Genomic DNA, 15,488 nt, shown 5'->3' on the forward strand with positions numbered 1-15,488 from the left:
TCGTATGCTTGGTTATTCAGAAGGCATTTGATAGGCGCCACACATGAGACTGCTTAACAAGATAAAATCCTATGGCATTACAGGAATGGAGAGAAGGCGAGGGAGTGGGGACTAGTGGTGTTCCTCGGGTCAGTTTTCACATTGTTTGTCACTGATTCAGCTAATGGAGTTGATGGCTTTGTGCCAAAGTCTGTGGATAATATAAAGAGGGGTGGAGGGGTAGGTAGTGCAGAGGAGGCTGTGCGATTGCAGCAGGACTTGGGAAAAATTAGAATAATGGCCAAAAAGGTGGCAGATGGAATACAGTGTTGGGAAATGTATGACAATGCATTTTGGTAAAAGCAACAGAAGTGCAGATTATCGGAATGGGGGGAGAAAATCAAATATCAGAGGTGCAAAGGGACTTGGGAGTCCTCATGCAAGACTCCCAGAAGGTTAATTTACAGGTCGATTCTGTGGTAAAGAAGGCAAATGCAATGTTGGCATTTATTTCAAGGGGAATAGAATATAAAAGCAAGGAGATAAGTCTGAGGCTTTATAATTCACTAGTCTGGCCACACTTGCAGTATTGTCAAAAGTTTTGGGCCCCATATATCAGAAAGCATGTGTTGTCATTGGAGAGTGTTTAGAGGAGGTTCACAAGAATGATTCCGGGAATGAAGGGGTTGACATGAGTGATTGGCAGTTTTGGGCTTGTACTCACTGGAATTTAGAAGAATGTGGGGGGAATTTCATTGAAACAAACTGAATGTTGAAAGGACTAGATAAGGTGGATGTTGGAAGGATGTTTCCTGTTGTGGGGGTGTCCAGAACTAGAGGGCACAGTCTCAAAGTTGAGGGGTGACTCTTCAGAACAGAGGTAAGAAGGAATATTTTTAGCCGGAAAGTACTGAATCTTTGGAATGTTCTGCCTTAGACAGCTGTGGAGGGCCAAGACCGTGGTTATACTTAAGGCTGAAGTTGATAGTTTTCTGATCTGAGCATCAAAGGATATGGTAAGAAGGCAGGTGTATGGGGTTGAGCGGGATCTGGGATCAGCAATGATGGAATAGTGCAGCAGACTCATTGGGTTGAATGGCCTGATTCTGCTCTTATGCCTTATGATCTTATGGCATGCTGACTTTATTAATCAGGGTACTGAGTACAGGAGTTGGGAAGTTATAGTGAGGCCACAATTTTATTACAGCTTTGGTCACCATTATAATAATGTTGTGAATATGGAAAGGGTGCAGAAATGTTTTACCAGGATGTTGTCTGGACCTGGGTCTAAGTTACAAGGAGAGATTGTGTAGACGGAAATTTTCTTCCCTTGAAGTTCAGAATTGAGGAATGACTTGATAAAAGACCACAAGTCATAGGAGCAGAATTAGGCCATTTGGCCCATGGAGTATGCTCCGCCATTTAAAACAGAAACATAGGAAACGTACAGCACAGTACAGGCCCTTCAACCCACAAAGTTGTGCTGAACATGTCCCTACCTTAGAAATTACTAGGGTTACCCATAGCCCTCTATTTTTCTAAGCTCCATGTACCTATCCAAAAGTCTCTTAAAATAAACTATCGTATCCGTCTCCACCACCGTTGCCGGCAGCCCATTCCATGCAGTCACCACTCTCTGTGAAAAAAAAACTTACCTTTTTAAAAAAAACTTACTGTGTGTAAAAAAAAAAAATAAAAATTGAATGGTGGCCAATCCTTTTTATCCTTCTCAGTCCCACTCCCAGGCCTTCTCCCCCTAACCTTTGATGCTGTGGCCAATCAAGAGCCTATCAATCTCTGCCTTAAATACACCCAACAACCTGGCCTCCACAGCTATGTGTGGTAACAAATTCCACAAATTCACCACATCTTTTTTTCTCGGCATCTCTTAAATGGATGCCCCTCTATTCTGAAACTGTGCCCTCTTGTCCTAGAGTCCCTCACCATGGGAAACATCCTTTCCACATCTACTTTTTTAAGCCTTTAAATATTCGAAAGGTTTCAATGAAATTCCCCGTCATCCTTCTAAATTCCAGCGTGTACAGGCCCAGAGCTATCAAACGTTCCTCAAGAGATAACACCCTGGAATCATCCTTGTGAATCTCCTCTGAACCCTCTCTAATGCCAGCACATCTTTTCTAAGATGAACAGCCCAAAATTGTTCACAATACCCAAGGTGAAGCCTCACCAGTGCCTTATAAAGCCTCAGCATCACATCCCTGCTCTTGTATTCTAGACCTCTTAAAATGAATGCTAACATTGTATTTGCCTTCCTCACCACTTACTCAACCTGCAAGTTAACCTTTAGGATGTTCTGCACAAGTCCCTTTGCATCTCAGGTTTATGGATTTTCTCCCCATTTAGAAAATAGTCTGCACATTTATTTAGAAACATAGAAAACCTACAGCATAATACAGGCCCTTCAGCCCACAAAGCTATGCTGAACATGTTCTGAACCTTAGAACTACCTAAACTTACCCATAGCCCTCTATTTTTCTAAGCTCCATGTATCCATCCAGGAGTCTCTTAAAAGACCTTATCTTTTCTGCCTCCATCACCACTGCTGGCAGCCCATTCCACACACTCACCACTCTGCGTTTATTAAAAAAAAACTTACCCCTGACATCTCCTCTGTACTGTACCTACTTTCAAGCACCTTAAAACTATGCCCCCTTGTGCTAGCCATTTCAGCCTTGGATCAATGCCTCTCATCATCTTCTACGCCTCTATCAGGTCACCAGTCATCCTCCGTCGCTACAAGGAGTAAAGGCCGAGTTTACTCAACCTTTTCTTGTAAGGCATACCCCCCCCCCCCCCCAATCCAGGCAACATCCTTGTAAATCTCTGTACACTTTCTATGGTTTCCATGTCCTTCCTGTAGTGAGACGACCAGAATTGAGCACAGTACTCCCAAGTGGGGTCTGACCAGAGTCCTCTCGGTTCCTAGACTAAATCCATCGATTGATGAAGGCCAATGCACTGTATGTCTTCTTAACCACATAGTCAACCTGTGTAGCAGCTTTGAGTGTCCTGTGTACTCGGACCCCAAGATCCCTCTGATTCTCCACACTGCCAAGAGTCTTGCCATTAATGCTATATTCTGCCATCATATTTGACCCACCAAAATGAACCACCTCACACTAATCTGGGTTGAACTCCATCTGCCAAAGTGCATGACCATTCATTTTCCAACATTGCATTTCATTTGCCACTTTCATGCCCATTCTGCAACCTACCTGTTTCTGCAACACTATCTGCCCATCCAACAATCTTTGTATCATCTGCAAACTTTGCAACAAAGCCATCTATTCCATCATCTAACTCGGGTCACCAACCTTTTCCGCACCACGGACTGGTTTAATATTGACAATATTCTTGCGGACCGACCGACAGGGTGGGGGGAGGGGTGTGTTAATCACGACAGGAATATAGGTGATAAGTCAACTATAAGTCTCTTACAAGTGGCTAATACACTGAATTTCGTTTCTAACATTGGTTAGTCTGACATCGGTGGTGGGGAAAATGCTAGAGTCGGTCATCAAAGATGTGATAGCAGCACATTTGGAAAGAGGTGAAATCATCGGACAAAGTCAGCATGGATTTGTGAAAGGAAAATCATGTCTGACGAATCTTTTAGAATTTTTTGAAGATGTAACTAGTAGAGTGGATAGGGGAGAGCTAGTAGATGTGGTATATTTAGATTTTCAAAAGGCTTTTGACAAGGTCCCACACAGGAGATTAGTGTGCAAACTTAAAGCACATGGTATTGGGGATATGGTATTGATGTGGATAGAGAATTGGTTGGCAGACAGGAAGCAAAGAGTGGGAGTAAACGGGACGTTTTCAGAATGGCAGGCAGTGACTAGTGGGGTACTGCAAGGCTCAGTGCTGGGACCCTAGTTGTTTACAATATATATTAATGATTTAGACAAGGGAATTAAATGCAGCATCTCCAAGATTGCGGATGACACGAAGCTGGGCAGCGGTGTTAGCTGTGAGGAGGATGCTAAGAGGATGCAGGGTGACTTGGATAAGTTAGGTGAGTGGGCAAATTCATGGCAGATGCAATTTAATGTGGATAAATGTGAGGTTATCCACTTTGGTTGCAAGTACAGGGAAAACAGATTACTATCTGAACGGTGGCCGATTAGGAAAAGGGGAGATGCAACGAGACCTGGGTGTCATTGTACACCAGTCATTGAAGGTGGGCATGCAAGAACAGCAGGCGGTGAAAAAGGCAAACGGTATGTTGGCATTCATAGCAAAAGGATTTGAGTACAGGAGCAGGGAGGTTCTACTGCAGTTGTACAAGGCCTTGGTGAGACCGCACCTAGAATATTGTGTGCAGTTTTGGCCTCCTAATCTGAGGAAAGACATTCTTGCCATAGAGCGAGTACAGAGAAGGTTCACCAGATTGATTCCTGGGATGGCAGGACTTTCATATGAAGAAAGACTGGATCAACTAGGCTTATACTCACTGGAATTTAGAAGATTGATGGGGGGAATCTTATTGAAACGTATAAAATTCTAAAGGGATTGGACAGGCTAGATGCAGGAAGATTGTTTCTAATGTTGGGGAAGTCCAGAACGAGGGGTCACAGTTTAAGGATAAAGGGGAAGCCTTTTAGGACTGAGATAAGGAAAAACTTCTTCACACAGAGAGTGGTGAATCTGTGGAATTCTCTGCCACAGGAAACAGTTGAGGCTGGTTCATTGGCTATATTTAAGAGGGAGTTGGATATGTCTCTTGTGGCTAAAGGGATCAGGGGGTATGGAGAGAAAGCAGGTACAGGGTTCTGAGTTGGATGATCAGCAATGATCATACTGAATGGTGGTGCAGGCTCGAAGGGCTGAATGGCCTACTCCTGCACCTATTTTCTATGTTTCTATTAAAAGGGATTATCTAACGAATTTGATATTAAGCACACAGCACATATTTTCCTCGCATGAGCATAGTGATAAGTAAATTATAACTCACTTATAAGTCAATAGCATCATAACATTTTAGATAATGTTTGGATATTAAACACAGTGCATATTTTCCTCTTATGAACATATAAAATCATTGCAATGCACCAGTGAGAGGACAAGGTAAGGGCCGGAGGTCCCCATACTGGGGCTGCAGAAGTCGCAGTCTGGAGAGAATGACCGACTGAGCGAGGAGTGTGACAGGGTACGCGCCCACCCTCCTTGTAGGAAGGTAGAATCTATCGGCTGACAAAAGTTTAGCTCGAGGGATGACTTTCAGTAGATCGCAGTGAGGTAGCTGCTCTGCTACTTACGAAACCCTGAGCCCAAATTAGGTCGTCTGCGAATATTTTAGCACTGGGTTCCCCACAAACATTCAGTGTGCTAAACAGGTTGAGAGGCAGTACCCGTCTGTCCGCGCTCCAGGCCAGTAGCACTTCTCACTGGCCGGTTACCCTAGGCCAACCAGTGATCCCTGGCACGAGGGTATCACTGTGTTTAGGTACTGATGATCTTGCGTACATTCAGTTCAACAGTGAGCATGACAGGAATGAGGAAAGGTGCAGCTGACTCATATCGTTTCATATTACCAAATCACATCTTTTCTTCGCAGCCCAGTAGCACATGCTTTGTGGCCCGGTGGTTGGGGATCACTGATCTAACTCATTGATAAACAGCATAAAAAGAAGCAGTTCTGACACTCACCTGTGCGAAACACCACTAGTCACTGGCAGCCAACCAGAAAAGGATCCGTTTATTCCCACTCACTGTCTTCTACCAATCAGCCATTGCTCTAACCATGCTAGCAATTTTCCTGCAATACCATGGACTCTTGGTAAGCAGCCTCATGTGTGGCACCTTGTGAAATGCTTTCTAAAAGTCTAAATATACATCCACAGCATTCCCTTTATCTATCCTAGTTGTAATCTATTCAAAGAATTCCAACATGTTTGTCAGGTAAGATTTTCCTGAAGGAAACCATGCTGACTTTGTCCTATCTTGTCATGTGTCACCAAGTCCATCACCTCATCCCTAACAATTGACTCCATTATGTTTCCAATCACTAAGATCAGGCTAACAAGTCTATAATTTTCTTTCTGCTGATTTCTCCATTTCTTAAAGAGTGGAGTGACGTTTGCAATTTTTCCAATCCTCCAGAACCATGCCAGAGTCCAATGATACTTGAAAGATCATTGCTAATGCTTCCACAATCTCTACCACTATCTCTTTCAGAACCCTAGGGTGCAGTTCATCTGGTCTGGGTGACTTACGTACCTTTAGGTCTTTCAGTGTTTTGAGCACTTTGTCCCTGGTAATAGTAACTGTACTCACTTCTCTTCCCTCACGTCCTTCAACACCTGCACACTGCTAGTGTTTTCCACAGCAAAGACTGATGCAAAATACTTATTTAGTTCATCTGCCCTCTCCTTTTCCTTGTTATTTTTCCGCCCTCATTTTCTAGCGGTGCTATATCCACTCTCAACTCTTTTATCTTTTATATATGTAAAGAAGCATTTTTTTATTCACCTTGATATTGTTTGCTAGTTTGTTTTTCAGCTTATCCTTCCTAATGATTTCTTCAGTTGCTTTCAGTCTGGTTTTAAAAGCTTAGCAATCCTCTAGCCACTAATTTTTGCTTTGTTTAATGCCCTCTCTTTTTTGCTTTTATGTTAGCTTTGATTTCCCTTGTTAGCCACAGTTGTACTATTTTGCCATTTGAGTATTTCTTTGTTTTTGGAATATATCTATCCTACATCTTCCAATTGCTGCTCTGCAGTCATCTCTGCCAGCATCTCCTTCCAGTTGACGTTGGCCAACTCCTCTCTCATACCACTATAATTTCCTTTACTCCACTGAAATACTGCTATGCCAGCCTTCTTTACTTTGTCCCTATCAAGTTTCAAGTTGAACTCAATCATATTGTGATCACTGGCTCCTAAGGGTTCCTTTACCTAAAGCTTCCTAATCTCCTCCTGCTTAATGTATAACACAAATCCAGTATAGCTGATCCCTGACTAGGCTCACCGACAAACTGCTCTAAAAAGCCATTCAACAAACTCGTCTCTTGAGATCCAATACCAACCTGATTTTCCCAATTGACCTTAATGTTGAAATCTCCATTGAATATCATAACATTGCCTTTTTGACATGCCTTATCTATTTCCTGTTGTCTTTTGTTGTCCACATCCCAGCTACTGTTTGGAGTCCTGTATATAACTGCTATCAGGGTCCTTTTGCCCTTGCAGTTTCTTAACCCACAAGGATTCAACATCTTCCGATCCTTTGTCACATCTTTCCACTCTTTACCAGCAAAGCCACTTCCTCTGCCTATTTCCCTATCCCTCTGATGCAACATGTAATCTTGGACATTCAGCTCCCAACTACAACCATCCTTCAGCCACGATTCCGTGATGGCCTTAACATCATACCTGTAATAGGTTATCCACCTTATTTTCTTATACTCTGTGCTCTGAGATACAACAGTACTGTATTTGCTATGATTTTTGATTCTGTGTCTCTAATGCACTGGTACTTACCCTGCTAGCTGCAATTTTGTGCTATCTTTTGCCTGCCTTTCCTGCTAATCTGACTGCTCAGCAGGCCAGGCAATATGTATGGGAAAAAAATACAGTTGACGTTTTGGGCTGGGTCTTTTTGGCATGCTATCTTTGCTTTTTTTTTAACCATCCATCCTATCTTGAGTCACTTCACTCCGGTTCCCATCTTCCTGCCAAATTAGTTTAAGCTGTCCCCAATAGCTCTAATCTGCCTACAAGAATATTTGTTCCCCTTGGGCTCAGGTGCAGCTTTATAAGTTTTTTTTAGATCATGAGAGACTTAGATTGAAAGCATATTGTCTTTTTCCAAGGAGAGGTTTGCTTTAAAAAAGAGTATAGGTGAGTGATTGAAAGAGACATCAGAGGCAGCATCTTCACACAAAGGGTGGTTCGTTTTTGGTATGAACTGCCTGAATCAGTGGTTGAGATGGGCACAATAGCAACATTTAAAAGCCATGTAAAACATTTTGAAGTTCATGGTTAGGAGAGGTTTATCCCCTCAAGATGTGCTGCCCAGCAATCCCTCATTTAACTCTAGCCTAATAATTTAAATGTATAAGTATTTAACATTTCTTCTTAGGGTTAGTTGCAGGGTCAGTAATCTGAACATTGACTCTCATTTTCTACAGTTGCTTAAACTTTTGAGTGTTTCCAGTATTTCCTGTTCTTATTTTAAATGTTTTGATTTTCTACTACTTTTTTAGTTTACCACAAATGGTGAATCTCACTTTTGGGATTTTTCTTTCTGGTTGAAATATATCTATGATGTGTGTTCTGAAGGATCTTTACTGTCTGCCTTTGTGTTTTCATTATTGACCCCTTAATTTAATATGTTAGCTTTCCTTGTTCTGTTTTCATACCTTCATAACTTTACAATACCCTTTCCTCTTTCCTTAAACTGAATGTAATATTCCATCACATGTTGATTGGTGCATTTTAGATTTACCTTCCCAGTGAGGGCATGGGGTGGCACAGTAGCATAGTGGTGAGTACAACACTAAACCACCAACAACCTGGGTTCAATTCTTGCCACTGTCTGTAAGGAGTTTATACATTTTCCTCATGACCAGGTAAGTTTTCTGCAAGTGTTCTCGTTTCCTCCCACAGTTCAATGATACCAGTTGGTAGGTATGAATACAAATTGTGCCGTGATTAGGCTACGGTTAAATAGGGGGGTTGCTGTGCAGCATAGCTCAAAGGGCCAGAAAGACCTGTTCCAGCTCTGTATCTCAATAAATTAAAAAAAATAAATTCATTGCTCCTGTTTCACAGTATGACACCAGATCTAGAGGAGCCAGCTCTTCTGACAACTTTAGAGTACGCAGCTCTCACAAATGTTCCCAAAAATATTGTCTAAGCTTCTCATCTAGTCTCCCTTTTCCCATAATTTTCAGGTCTACATAAATTCAAACCCCTGTCGCTGTACCTCTCCAGAAAGCTTCCATTATTTCTTCCTCTACACTTTATCCTGTGGTTACTGTTAAGGGAGACCTGTAAACCAGTCTCTTTGCTTTATTGTAAACACAAAATATTCTGCAGCTGCTGGGGTCAAAGCAACACGTACAACACGCTGGAGGAACTCAGTGGGTCAGGCAGCATCTGTGGAAACGAACAGTCAACATTTTGGGCCAAGACCCTTTGTCAGGACTGAAGTGGGAGGGGGCAGGGGCCCTATAAAGCCCTTTGCTTTTTTATTTTTTAAAATCCTGTACTTGATTCATTTCTCTCTATTGCACCATTGTTAACAAATGGACCACTCAAAACTGAGAGTACATTTATTATCTAAGTACGTCTATACCACCACAAACAGCCCTGAGATTCATTTTCTTGTGGGTATTCACAGCAAACTCAGCGAAACACAAGATAATCAATGAAAACCCGCACTCAGCAAGATGGACAAACTATCAACATGCAACGACAGCTGACTGCAAATGTAGAGAAAATAGTAAATAACTATCAAGAACATGAGGTGAAGAGTCTTTGAAAGTGAGTCCCATTAGTGTGGGAACTGTCCCAGTGTTGGGGTGAGAGAAGTTATTCCCTCTGGTTCAAGAGTCTGATGGTTGAAGGGTCCTGAGGTTCCTGTACCCCCTTCCTGATAGCAACTACAAGAAGAGAGCGTGGCCTGGATGGTGAGGGTCCTAGATAATGGATGCTGTTTTCCTATGACACCATTCCTTGTAGATGTGCTCAAAGGTGAGGAGGGTTTACTTGTGATAGACTGGGCTTTTCCATTCAAGGGCATCGGTGTTTCCATATCAAGCCTTGATGCAACCAGTCAGTATACTCTCCATCGCCTATCTATAGAATATTGTAAAAGTTTCATTTAAGAAATTAGAGGCTATTCCATGCCCCCTTTGTAATGGTACTTGAGTGCTGGGCCCAAGAAGAATCCTCTGAAATGATAATGCCAAGGAATTTAAAGTTGCTGATGCTCTCCATGTCTGATTCTTTGTTGAGGACTGGCATATGGAACTTTGTTTTTTTCTTCCTGAAGTCAGTAATCAGTTTCTTAGTCTGGTTGACATCACATAACAGATTATTGTGCCACCACTCAGCCAGATTTTTGATCTCCCTCCTATCTGCTGTTTGGCCAACACCTTTGATTCAGCTAATGGCAGTGGTGTCATCAGCAAACTGAAGTATAGTATTGGAGCTGTGCTTAGCCTTACAAGTATAAACGTAAAGTGAGTAGAGCAGGAAGCTAAGCACACACCTTAGTGGTGCACCTGAGCTGATAGTGATTGTGGAGGAGATGTTGTTACCACACTGCCTCCTTTAGCCTTCTCTGACCCTGTAGTTTGGTCTATTCTGTAACCAAGCAGCCTTTGGGTATGTTTTCTGTATCTGGCATCCTTGGAGAAAGCCACATCTTGGTCAGACATAGAACACAAAAGAATCTAATTTTTAAAAACACAAAATGCTGGCAGAACTCAGCAGGCCAGACAGCATCTATGGGAGGAGGTAGTGACGACGTTTTGGGCCAAAACCCTTCATCAGGAGTGAAGTAACATGGGATGGTGGAGAGGGGATAAGAAATGGAGGGGTGGGGGGATGGATGAAGTAGAGAGCTGGGAAGTGATAGGCTGGAGGGAAGTGGGCTAGGGGGAAGGTGGAGAATTATGGGAAAGTGTCTATAGGTTGTAGGAACTGTTCAGTAATGGGGCAACTGAAGTTATCCACTCTGGCTCAAGAGCCTGATGGTTGAGAGGGAATAACTGTTTCTAAACCTGGTGGTGTGAATCCTGAGGCTTCTGTGCCATTTCCTGATGGCAACAGCGAGAAGAGAGCATGACTTGGCTGGTGGGGGTCCCTGATAACTGATGCTGTGTTCTTGCAATAATGCTCCATGTAGATGTACTCAGTGGTGGGGAGGGCTTTGCCACTGATAAACTGGGCCTCATAACACACACAAAATACTGTAGGAATGCAGTAGGCAGGCAGTATCTGTGGAAAAGAGTACAGTCAACATTTTGGGCTGAGAACCCTTCAGCAGGACTTATCCACGACTTTTTGTAGGATTTTCTGTTCAAGGACGTTGATGTTTCCATATCAGACTGTGATGCAGCCAGTCAATATTCTCTGCACACATTTATAGAAGTTTGTCAAAGTTTTGGATGTCATGCAAAATTTTCACAAACTCCTAATGAAGTAGTGGTACTGCAGTTCTTTCATTATAATTATACTTATCTGCTGGATCTAGGACAGGTCCTTTGAAATGATGATACAGAGGAATTTAAAGTTGCTGTCCCTCTCCACCTCTGATCCCCTGATGAGGACTAGCTCATGGACCTCTGGTTTCTTCCTCCAGAAGTTAATAATCAACTCTTTGGTCTTTGTGACATTGAGTAAGAGGTTGTTGTAGCACCACTCAGCCAGATTTTCAATCCCCCCTCCTATATGCTGATTGGTCATCACCATTGATTCAGCCAATGACAGCGGTGTCCTCAGCAAACTTTATAACATTGGAGAACATTAGCCACACAGTCATAAGATAAAGCAAGTAGAGCATGGGACTAATCACCAGCCTTGTGGTGCACCTGTGCCAACAGAAATTGTGGAGATGTTGTTGCCAAAATCCAGACTGACTGAGGTCTGCAAGTGAGGAAATCAAGGATCAAGTTGCACAAGGAGATATTGAGGCCAACCAAGGTCTTGAAGCTTGTTGATTAGTTTTGAGGGGATGATCTATTGAGTTAATTTTTGGGAAAAGTGAACTGGTGAGAATTTTTTACTATTGTAACTGGATTTTTTTTTCAAAATTTAAGTTCTGTATAACTGATAGTCTTGTTTAAACATTTTTCTTTAATAAACCTAGTTAAATCATGATTCTTGTAATTTATGATTAAATTACAGAAATTTCTTTAAATTTCAAGGGTTTGCAGGTCTTTTTAGAACCATAGAACATTACAGCACAGAAACAAGCCTATTGGCCCTTCTTGGCTGTGCGGAACCATTTTTCTGCCTAGTCCCACTGACCTGCACCTAGACCATATCCCTCCATACCCCTGTCATCTATGTACCTGTCCAAGTTTTTCTTAAATGTTAAAAGTGTGCCTGCACTCACCACTTCAACTGGCAGCTCATTCCACACTTCCACCACTCTCTGTGTGAAGAAGCTTCCCCTAATGTTCCCTTTAAACTTTTCCCTTTTCACCCTTAACCCATGTCCTCTGGTTGTTTCCTCCCCTAGCTTCAATGGAAAAAGCCTGCTTGCATTCACTCTATTTATACCCATCATAATTTTATACACCTCTATCAAATCTCCCCTCATTCTTCTATGCTCCAGGGAATAAAGTCCTAACCTATTCAACCTTTCTCTGTAACTCAGCTTCTCAAGTCCCAGCAACATCCTTGTAAACCTTCTCTGCACTCTTTCAACCTTATTAATATCCTTTCTATAATTAGGTGACCAAAGCTGCACACAATATACCAAATACAGCTTCACCAGTGTCTTCTACAACCTCACCATACATTCCAACTCTTATACTCAGTACTTTGATTTATAAAGGCCAATGTGCCAAAAGCTCTCTTTACGACCCTATCTACCTGTGATGCCACTTTTAGGGAATTATGCATCTGTAATCCCAGATCCCTCTGTTCTATTACTCTCCTCAGTGTCCTACCATTTACCTTGTATGTTCTACCTTGGTTTTTCCTTCCAAAGTGCAATACCTCACATTTGTCTGGATTAAACTCAATCTGCCATTTGTCAGCCCATTTTTCCAGCTGTTCTAAATTCCTCTGCAAGCTTTGAAAACCTTTCTCACTGTCCACTACACCTCCAATCTTTGTATCATCAGCAAATTTGCTGATCCAATTTACCACATTATCATCCAGATTATTGATGTAGATGACATATACCAATGGACCCAGCACTGATCCCTGTGGCACACCACTAGTCACAGGCCTCCACTCAGAGAAGCAATCCTCCACTACCACTCTTTGGCTTCTCCCATTGAGCCAATGTCTAATCCAATTTACTACCTCACCATGTATACCTAGCGACTAAGTCTTCCTAACTAACCTCCCATGTGGGACCTTGTCAAAGGCCTCACTGAAGTCCATGTAGACAACATCCACTGCCTTCCCTTCATCCACTTTCTTGGTAACCTCCTCGAAAAGCTCTTAATAGATTGGTTAAACATGACCTACCATGCCCAAAGCCATGTTGACTCTCCCTAATAAGTCCCTGTCTATCCAAATACTTGTAGATCCTATCTCTTAGTACTCCTTCCAATAATTTACCTACTACTGATGTCAAACTTACCGACCTGTAATTTCCCGGATTACTTTTAGGGCCTTTTTTAAACAATGGAACAACATGAACTATCTTTCAATCCTCACCCGTGGATACAGACATTTTTAATATATCTGCCAGGGCCCCTGCAATTTCAACACTAGTCTCCTTCAAGGTCAGAGGGAATACCCTGTCAGGTCCTGGGGATTTATCTACTGTGATTTGCTTCAAGATAGCAAGCACCACCTCCTCTTCAATCTGTATAGGGCTCCATGACCTCACATAGACTCCTTGCCAGTTTCCTTAGTAAATACAGGTGCAAAAAACCCATTTAAGATCTCCCCCATTTCTTTTGGTTCCATACATAGCCAACCACTCTGATCTTCAAGAGGACCAATTTTATCCCTTACTATCCTTTTGCTCTTAAAATACCTGTAGAAGCTCTTAGGATTATCTTTCACCTTGACTGCCAAAGAAACCTCATGTCTTCTTTTAGCCCTCCTGGTTTCTTTCTTAAGTATTTTCTTGCACTTTTTATACTCCTCAAACACCTTATTTGCTCCTTGTTGCCTATACCTGTTGTACATCTCTCTTCTTTATCAGATTTCCAATATCCCTCGAAAACCAAGGTTCCTTATTCTTACTTACTTTGCCTTTAATCCTGACAGGAACATACAAACTCTGCACTCTCAAAATTTCTCCTTTGAAGGCCGCCCACTTAACAATCACATCCTTGCCAGAGAACAGCCTGTCCAAATCCATGCTTTTTAGATCCTTTCTCATTTCTTCAGATTTGGCCTTTTTCCAGTTTAGAACCTCAACCCAAGGACCAGATCTATCTGTATCCATGACCAAGTTGAAACTAATGGCATTTTGATCACTAGTCCAAAAGTGTTCCCCTACACACACTTTCGTCACTTGACCTAACTCGTTTCCTAATAGGAGATCTAATACTGTATCCTCTCTAGTTGGTACCTCTATATATTGATTTAGAAAACTTTCCTGAACACATTTTACAAACTCTAATCCATCTAGACCTTTAACAGTATTGGAGTCCTAATCAATATGTGGAAAATTAAAATCCCCTACTATCACAACTTTATGCTTCCTGCAGTTGTCTGCTATCTCTCTGCAGATTTGCTCCTTCAATTCTCACTGATTGGGTGGTCTATAGTAGAATCCCATTAATGTGGTCATACCTTTCCTGTTTCTCAGCTCCACCCAATGGCCTCGGTAGATAAGCCCTCTAACCTGTTTTGCCTGAGCACTGCTGTAACATTTTCCCTGACTAGCAATGCCAACCCCCCCCCCCCCACCCTTCACCCCTCTGCCCCTATCATGTCTGAAACATCGGAACCCTGGAACATTAAGCTGCCAGTCCTGCCCCTCCTGTAGCCAAGTTTCAGTAATGGCTATAATGTCATAATTCCATGTGTCAGTCCACGCCCTCAGCTCATCTGCCTTCCCCACAATACTCCTTGCATTGAAATAGACCCACCTCCGAAAATTATTATGACTACACACAACCCTTCTATTTCTGACTTTGCATAAACTTTTAACATCATTTATTTTCACCCCCTCTCCACTATCAGCTCTGGCACTCTGGTTCCCATTCCCCTGCAAATCTAGTTTAAACCCTCCTCAACAGCACTAGCAAATCTCCCTGCAAGGATATTGGTCCCCCTGTAGTTCAGGTGTAACCCATCTCTCTTGTACAGGTCCCACCTGCCCCAGAAGAGGTCCCAATGATCCAAAAATCTGAAACCCTGCCCTTTACTCCAGTTCTTCAGCCACGTGTTCATCCTCCAGAGCGTCCTACACTTACCCTCCCTGGCACGCGGCATAGGTAGCAATCCTGAGATTACTACCCTTGAGGTCCTGCTTTTTAACTTCCTATCAAGCTCTCTATACTCATTCTTCAGGATCTCCTCATTCTTTCTTCCTATGTCAGTGGCACCGATGTGTACCATAACATCTGGCTGCTCACCCTCCCACTTCAGAATGCTGTGCACGCGATCAGAGACATCCCTGACCCTGGCACCCAGGAGGCAACAAACCATCCAGGAGTGTCTGTCATGACCACAGAACCTTCTGTCTGTACCTCTAACTATTGAGTCCCCTATCACTATTGCTGTCCTCTGCTTCCACCCTCCCTTCTGCACTGCAGAACCAGACTCAGTGCCAGAGATCCAGCTGCTGCAGCTTGTCCCAGGTAAGTAATTCCCCCCAATAGTATCCAAATC

General features: G+C 42.6%; 1 protein-coding gene across 7 annotated transcripts in view; it reads left to right on the forward strand.

Annotated features, from left to right (window-relative positions):
* gabpb1 (GA binding protein transcription factor subunit beta 1) overlaps positions 1 to 15,488 on the forward strand; it is a 111,917-nt gene that overhangs the window by 3,640 nt on the left and 92,789 nt on the right. The window contains exon 1 of one of the 7 annotated variants that reach the window (XM_059953127.1): positions 8,946 to 9,491. The exons of the other annotated variants lie outside the window; for them this stretch is intronic. The gene's annotated coding sequence lies outside the window, so the exon portion shown is untranslated. Of the gene's footprint in view, positions 1 to 8,945; positions 9,492 to 15,488 lie in introns of those variants that run through there. 7 annotated transcript variants of the gene reach the window in all.

Source organism: Hypanus sabinus, chromosome 28 (assembly GCF_030144855.1).
Source record: "Hypanus sabinus isolate sHypSab1 chromosome 28, sHypSab1.hap1, whole genome shotgun sequence".
Classification (NCBI taxonomy): domain Eukaryota; kingdom Metazoa; phylum Chordata; class Chondrichthyes; order Myliobatiformes; family Dasyatidae; genus Hypanus; species Hypanus sabinus.